Here is an 8,529-nt window from a genome sequence, read left to right as displayed (position 1 = left end):
CAGCGTCTTATGCCATTTCTTTAAAAATTGCACGAGCGAAAAAGTGCTTTTCAGATGGAGAGTTTATTAAAAAGTGTGCAATTGAAATGGCTAGAGCTTTCGATAATACACGTGCAATACAATTATTCGAACAAGTACCATTATCGCGCCAAACTATTATTCTTAGAGTTAAAGAAATTGATATGGACATTAAACAAAAGTTAAAAAATTTATTGCAATCTTGTCGATATTTTTCACTATGCCTTGACGAAAGCACTGACATTTCAGACATTATTATTTTAACACAAATAATGTTATTTTAACTCCATTGACTAGTCAAATTAATAATAATTAAATTAACATTGTTTTAGTTAAATTAACCCTTTAGGAGCTACACATCGATCCCGTTGGAGTAAAATGTTATAATTTATAAGATAGTCTTAAAAAACGTCCCTGATAAAAGTCTTTTAGTTTTTGTTTTTTTTCTTTTTTTGTTTTTTGTTTGTTTTTGTTTTGTTTTTTTTTGTTTTTTTTAAATTTACATAATTATGTACACAGGCCCCTAAAGGGTTAACGACATATTGAGTAGCAGAGATGGTCTTACTTCGCGTGGCCCTAATACTAAAAGCAAGTTCACGCCGGCGAAACTGTTGGCCGTGTACCAAACCCGCGGCCGACCGACTGGTCGCTCGCAGATCCGCGTTAAGTACGCGATCGCGTATACACGTACTCGTTCTCTCGGACCTATTACTGGTTATCATGCTGGCCACGGCGGCCTCGCTCCCGTCCGCGTTGCGAACAGCGGCAAGACTACTACCTTTTGTAAATCGTGGCAGAAAGGAACGCAAAAAAAGTGGCGAATCCGTGTTAGAATCCAAAGATTCAAGTGGTCTGAAAACTACGGTGGTGCGAGCACTGTCGTTTTGTATCGAAAGAATCAGGTTGTCTTAAGCCATTGATTCTCTGCACGAGTCTCTTTGGGCCTGGAGTCAGAGTCAGTCTCTGGTCTGGTGATGCGAATATATAGCTTCTCCCAGTCAAGTCATGCGCTGCAACACCTCCCAGTGGTCTCGCTGAACCGCTGGAATAAGGCTGTTCCGATTCAGTACGGCTCGGTCGCAAGATCTGATGTCGGCTGGCCAGCGCGTTCTACAGTAACCAAGTGGCGTCAATGGCGATCTGACTGCGCCTCTAAGAGCCTGTAGTGATACGGGCCCAAGTACCGCTGGTGAGTTGCGGAGCCAAGGAAAGGCACGGTTATCTGGGAAGCTCTCGGCTGTCAATCCGTTTGCTCCACAACACGCAGTAAATATGAAGAAGTTAAGAATGAATCTTCACACCTGGGTGGTCCGGGCACGATGCGAGATTGATGACTCGGTTAGTGCGGAGACACCCAGTGACTCCGTAGCTGGCTCCTCGAGAGTAGGCGCTAGTTATCGGGTATAGAAACGATTACGCCTCTTGACGCACGAGATCATGCCACGAGTAGCCGTGGCCCCCAATAGCCTTCACTTCCTTCTTCTTTGTAAATTTTATGGCACCTAATCCTCCTCAAGATCACATAACGGCCAAGAACAAGTCGAATATAATAAATACAGACTCAAAAGATTCAATCCAAACTCGGCGCTAATTGCATCAGCAATCTTCAAAAATTATTCAGGACAAAACACGTCCGAACATGTCTACGGTCTCGACGAGACTTGCCCCCGGTAGCCGTGTCAAGTTAAAATAGAAATAAATAGTAATAAGTTATTTCGTGAATGGATATATCCATCTGTGTCAAACGCAGTGCACGGTCACTGCGTTTCAAGCACGCCCGGCGCGCGGCGCCGGAGATCGACTCGCAACGGTGGCGGGATTCGCGTCCGCTTCTCCCACGTTGCAAGGCCGGCCAACTTCGACTCCCCGGCTAAAGTAACATAATCGCATGCTTTAATGGGCTTGGAACCCTTAAGGGAGGGTCGTTCAGCTGATTCGATTCGGAATCGTAGATCAATGAGATCCTTTCGTCGGGACTGGAATCCGATTGAGCTTGATGATCGATCGAATGATGCTTTCGCTTGAACCGTGACTGACCCATCTCGCAAAAACCTTTTGCGAATGGATTGTTATTAATCTTCAACTTCGTGTGATGTTCTCGTTTTAGTATGCCGTCACCGCGATAAATTCCATCTCCTTGAAAGCGAACAACGCGGTTGATTGAGTAAAGAGCTCGTTGTAATTCTTCGCATCGAAGCTACGGATTATCCAGATCCTAGGAACGTATTTGTGCATCGATGTTAATACCACGTTATTATTGGGGTCGTTGATGTTGTTCGTGAGCTTCAATTTATTGAAACTGATTGGATTGTCCATCCAGTGGCTCCCCGTTGCCGGACTCTCGGGATACTTATAAATCCTATCATAGCCGAAGGGCTGTTGCGGCTCTGCCGGCACCGCAAAACTCCAGCCACCCATATTGCTGTTCTCGCCCCCGTTCTGGTATCCACAGTGCTTGTGGCGGTGATCGGAGGCCGGTGCTATCTCCATGAAGACATAATAATTCTCCAAACCGTTTACGTTTATTTGAACGGACGAAAACATGCACCGACCGCTCTTGGTATTATCATTTCTGTATTATTCTCGTAGAATTGTTGTCAGAGGTTTCGATTAAGCAGCTCCACGTTGACTCCGCGCAGCAATGGGGGTTGAAATACCCATTCGCTTGAATTCATCCTCTCACCTAATTTGCGTTGTAGAGCGATCGGTGACTGCGCAAAGAGTGGCGATGCCAGTTGCATATTCAGTTCCAGGAGTATCAGTGCATTGTTTGGATCTTGAAGAAACATCTCCGATGATCGACGTTTCTTCTCCGATACCGTCGGTGTAAGGTATAAGGCAAACACGGAAATGGTCAGAACAAACGTCCAAATCACGTGCAGTTGTAGAATGGAACTGAGACAACCGGTTCTCGCCTACCAGTGACCTACCACAAAACGGGATTAGTGCAATCCGCCGAAACTAGGCGAACTATATGTGTCGTCGATCGTTCGGCGCCAACACATGAAACAGCTATGTGTCCATAAACCTTTTGTCCTTTCTGCCGCGATTCACAAAAATATATAAGGTAACAAATAACGTTCACATAATAATTTTAAATGCCATAATCACACTAATCTACTGAGCCAGTTAAAATAAATATTAACTCATTACGCGTTGTTAATCCATTTGTCGTAACTTTCTCTTTCTTTAATCCTTTAGGGGCCCTCGGAGGCCACACATCGATACCGTTGGAGTAAAATGTTATAATTTATAAGGTAGTCTTAAAAGACGTCCCTGATGAAAGTTTTTTAGTTTTTTTTAATTTTTTTAGTTTTTAGTTTTTTTTAGTACATAATTATGTACACAGGCCCCTAAAGGATTAAAAATGTTCAGATACTGTCTGTTCCTTTTCCGGGTAATCTCAGTAGAGACATGCTGCACTTCTTTAAGCTTCTCATATATTATACATATTTGCATTTCCGCTGAATCTCGATCAGTCGAACTTAAGATATTAAGATTCTCTAATGATTCGATAATATTTCAACAACGTTCAGACGAAGAAATTATTAGATTAATGTGTGTACAAATGGCAACAACTGGCTTCTTTTATGTACACTTTACATTGGTGATATATATTAGCGATATTTAGACCCTGATAAAAATATGTGCACGGAAAGAACGGTTTTGCTAAAGTATCTAAAAATTTAGCTAAATATACATCTAATATCTGAAAATAATTTTGTTACATGATTAAAATAATTATAGTAAGTCGCTGAAATATGATGATTCTGTAAAAAAAATTGACATTTTAGCAATCAGATTAAGTTCTACATAATTATTTTAATGGACCAACAAAATTATTTTGAGATCTGTATCTAGCTAAATTTTTAGATACTACGGGTACAAAATTCGGTTTTGTGAAGCGCAAACGAAAGCCAGAGACTTGCAGAGTTTCTTATTCACGCATCATGGAAATGCACGCCTTTAATCTACACATACGGAAAGAACGATTTTCTGTTTAAAAATAATTTTGTTGCGCCATTAAAATAATTATAGTAGGTCGCTGAAGTATGATGATAATGCTGTAAAAATTTTGATATTTTAGTAATCAGTTTGATTGTTTTACATAATTATTTTGATGATGCAACAAAATTATTTTCAGATCTGTATCTATAAGCTAAATTTTTTGATACTTCAGCAAAACCGTTCTTTCCCCATGCACCATTTTTCTGTATACTCTTTACAAATATAGAAAGAGGATATCGAAAAATAAAAATGCGTTAAATCATTGCAATGTTAAATTTACGTAAAAACCTATGTACATACACGGGGGATCTCGAGATTTTTAGAGTCTCTTTTTCTCTCTCTCTCTCTCTCTCTGCGGTAATGAAAGTTCACGTTTTTACGCCAAATCGCGATATCGTATTAAAATTTATAATAAACGACCGTTTCGGCCAAACAGATTCGGCCAAACTTCAACTGATGATATAATGTGCGCCTTTAAATATCAAAAGATACAAAATAGAAAACAATAGACGTTTAACTTGTACACGTAAGTGAATCTCGCGTATCATTAATGTATATTATAAAAGTGTACTTGGCGCCTTTTTTTTACCTTTTTTGAAAATTACATTTACATGGTATCATTAACAAAACGATATTTTCACAAGTTTGAACTATTCTTATAGTATATCCGCTGTAATCTACTTTTCATTAAAAAATACTCTTTCGTGAACTATTCATCATATACTGTAGGTACCAATAAAAATTCTAGATTTAGTAAAAACACAAGATAAATGCTATCATTTATCAAAACTCATTTAACCGATAAGCTTAAGAGGATCCTAAAGCCGTATGTAATACCGACAATAGTATTTTTCGCTTAATTTTTTATTGGCTTTATGGATTTGAAAAAATCTTGCACAGAATTAAAGTATGTGCTCTACTCTGTAGACGACCACCGATTTTGTAACAAAATAAGTAAACAAAATAATAAAAAAAATCCACTTTAACAATATTTGCTTCGTATAAAAATTCTACAACTTGATGTTACAAAATGAGGGTGCAGGTCCATTCAGTAGACATCAAGGAATATCATACCGTTTGTAGAATTAGGCTGAGACTCCAAACAAAAAAGTTAAATGAAAAGTACGATTACGTGAACGTAATGTACGTGATGACACCGGACCAGCAGTATTGCGTGTAACGAGAGATGGCGGCAGCAATCGAAACAAGGACAGATGCCTTTTGTTAGACAAGGACAGATAGATATATGACATAGAAAACAGGATTAGAAATGTTGACATTACCGACATCGAGGAAGTTCGGGCTTCGCTTTAGGATCCCCTTAAAGATGCAATTAAATATATGGATTTAATTTTAATTGTCATATATACAAATTATCTATATATATATATATATATATATATATATATATATATATATGTATATATAAAGGTACCAATACCCGGGCACTTAAGAGTAGGTAAATGTACCAATGCCTGGACACGTACCTATGTCTTAGAAAAAATATATGAAAATAAACGTTTGTGGACCATACCATAACTAAAGTTTCAAACTACAAGAAAAAATATTTTTATCTTTGATTTTAATTCGCGTTATACTTATAAATAATAAAAGATATCCAGATATAGGTACACATGTCCGGGTATTGGTACTTTTAACTTAATTTCTAAATGTTGAGCAAGACATAACATAGGAAAAACTCGTGTAAGATGGCCATAGAGAAAAGATGGCCAACCCATGTTCATTCGATGCTTCATGGCGAACTAGATTGAAAGAACATAGATTGGCCATCTTTCCTCTATGGCCATCTTATCCGAGTTTGCCCTATTAACTTCTCAATGGCTAGTTAAGAAGATATTCGACTTCGATTAAATCCGCATAAACTTTTTTTTGAAAGTTCTGGACGTTCTGATAAGAGTTCCGTTTTTTAGTAGAACTCTAAGAATTCTGAAAGAAATTTCTATGATCGAAAACGATCCGGTCACTAGTTAAGAAGACATTCGACTTCGAAGATCTGCCGTGAACGTCATTTGCGTAAGTTTTGATGATAATTTTTTTCAATGGATTTTTTTGGTAAAATTACCAGAACCATCGCGAAAAAGTATCAAGAACTATAGAACTCGACTGTATGCGAGAAGAACTCTCTTTTATTCTTTATCTGCTAGAAAATGATTGCTACGGGAAGTTAGCAGATCATTTTTTCGATCGACTGTTTTTTGGGTAAAATCACCAGAACTATTACTAAAAAGTATCAGAAATTATAAAACTCGACTGCATGCGACAAGAACTCCCTTTTATTTTTGATCTGCTGGAAAATGAAATGTCAACTTCACCGACATCAAAGCAAGTCATATAAATCAAAAAGATATATTTCGTACATCATACAATCGGTAGAATAATGCGTATAACATGTAACAACACTGTCTTAAAAAGAAACAGATGACATTAGCGTTACACATCGACGTCATTGTTCGAGAGCACGCGGTTGCGCGAGATAACGCGAGGTAACAGGACGACCACAAAAGCAAGGAGCAGCAAGTACAAATGAAAACAATAAAGTTTAATAATGTTCAGTAAACTCAGATATTTACAAGTTCTTTACAGTTCCTTTCAGGTGAAGAGCCGTGAGCGCGCACAGACTTTAGCACGGCAAAAGCGGCGAGCGGTTAAGCGAATGCGAAAGTGCGGATGGCAAAGCGAAAAGCGGTTTAAGCGGTATAAGCGGTGTACTAGCGGTGATCTACGAACGAGACTCGATCCCGCGCCGAGGCGGCGGTCGTTTTATCACCTCCGAGGCGAAACTTCCTCCAGACAAATTTCTACGAATTTCGGAAGGGTGATTGGCCGTCGGAGCCCTACGTCATCGCGCTGACGTCACTGTTTGCACGTGACGATCCGCGGATCGTTACTTATTTGCGCTTGCTTTTGTTTATAGCATGGTTTATAGCACCTTTCTATTGTGTAGTTTGACTTTGTTTGTTCACTCGGTCAGCTGTGGCAATGTTTTGCTGGCAATTAGCGAACTTTCTGGAATATGAGCAAAAGAAAGATCCATGCTATACTGACGAATTTAATATTGAAGAGGCGATTTGCAATGCGGTTAAGACGACACGGTGGAAATTGAATCTCGTCGACCGCCCTCCCTGCATGCATACGTGTTGCGCGAGCAATTTAGAATATCTGGCCTTATGCCTTGAATTGCTGAAATGACGCGATTTTCCGTACCGAATTGCACGATCTCGAACAGTCATAAATGGACATAAAAAATTAGAAAACCAATAAAATGCAAAAAAATTTAAATTAGACTTAAGTCTATCGTTTGTTGTTAGGTGCTTCTTAAGTGTGTTAATTTTTAGAAGAAAACCGGTATTTTTATATAAATTCGAATAAGTTAAAAAAAAAAAAAATTAATTTTACGATAGAATCATTAACTATTCATGTTTTTAAAAAAGTATTTCTAGAAAATTGTTCTTAATATTTTATTACTTATGTGTATTCTTTATATTTATTTATACACATGTTATTTTCTTGAAGAAAAAGGAACAAATGTATACGAGTCAAGAAATATCATTTCATAAGAGAACGTTTCATGTTTCATAGACTAAACTGATTTTTAATTTTTACCGTATATCTAACTAACTTCAACATTTTTAATTTTCATACGCGCTGCATGTGTTTTAATTTAAAAATAAGTTTAAATTTAGTAATCGAAGGAAAAAGATAGAGCCGTACGATATGTTGGACAAAAAATTATACGTTGTGACGCGACAATTCGCGTCTACTTCCCGGACGGGCTCGGCCGAGGGGAGTTCGGGGGTGCTTCCTCCTCGGAGCGAGGGGAGGGCGGTTGCGTAATATCGGTTGGTCTAATTCGCATTTAAGTTTTAAGGGATCGCCGGTGGTGACCAGAATCAGGCTGTAACGGCCGCGAGCCGCAACGTGGAAGAGCTGACTAAGGAAGCGGCCGGGGAACATGGTCGCCAGCCGGGTCGCCCAGACCTCCCCGCAAGCGCATTGGAGTACCGCCGGCCGGAAGCCACTCCGCACTCGGTTACAACAGCGGCAGGAGAGGAATCGAGAGGACCCCGGGGCACACCCGAGCAAATTGCCACTCAGGCCAGGGTGCCCAGGAGCGGCCCAGGGAAGTGCGCAGCCCTGTGGCCTAAACAGTCTTGACGCGATTTCTGTACCGCATACTTTAGTATTAAACAAGTTTAGTATTTATTAAACGCTTTGCGACACCTCAACGTGCGCGGAGCAGTCGGACGTGTTTTGACTCACAAGTCGAAAAATCTTCTACCATTTTGCAATTTTCGGTGACAGTTGCTGCGGCCCAGGTCACACGCAGCAAGACGGCCGCAGCCCATGTTTCCAGCCGTGGCGCCGGGAGCGCCGCGCCGCGTGTATCTACTGCCGTCAGCCTTAAGGCGCGTCCGCAACGGCCGGGTGGCCCGACCAATGGCAGTGGCCCGCCAATAGCAAGCGAGGCGCGCGGAAAGTTCT

General features: G+C 40.0%; 1 pseudogene; it reads right to left on the bottom strand.

Moving 5' to 3' along the window:
- Positions 1-1,338: 1,338 nt before the first annotated feature.
- On the bottom strand, positions 1,339-3,832 carry LOC139819385 (T-box protein 2-like; annotated as a pseudogene).
- Between the last annotated feature and the right edge of the window lie 4,697 nt (positions 3,833-8,529).

The sequence above is a fragment of the Temnothorax longispinosus genome, chromosome 9 (genome assembly GCF_030848805.1).
Source record: "Temnothorax longispinosus isolate EJ_2023e chromosome 9, Tlon_JGU_v1, whole genome shotgun sequence".
Classification (NCBI taxonomy): domain Eukaryota; kingdom Metazoa; phylum Arthropoda; class Insecta; order Hymenoptera; family Formicidae; genus Temnothorax; species Temnothorax longispinosus.
This window is presented reverse-complemented; position numbering and strand designations above follow the sequence as displayed.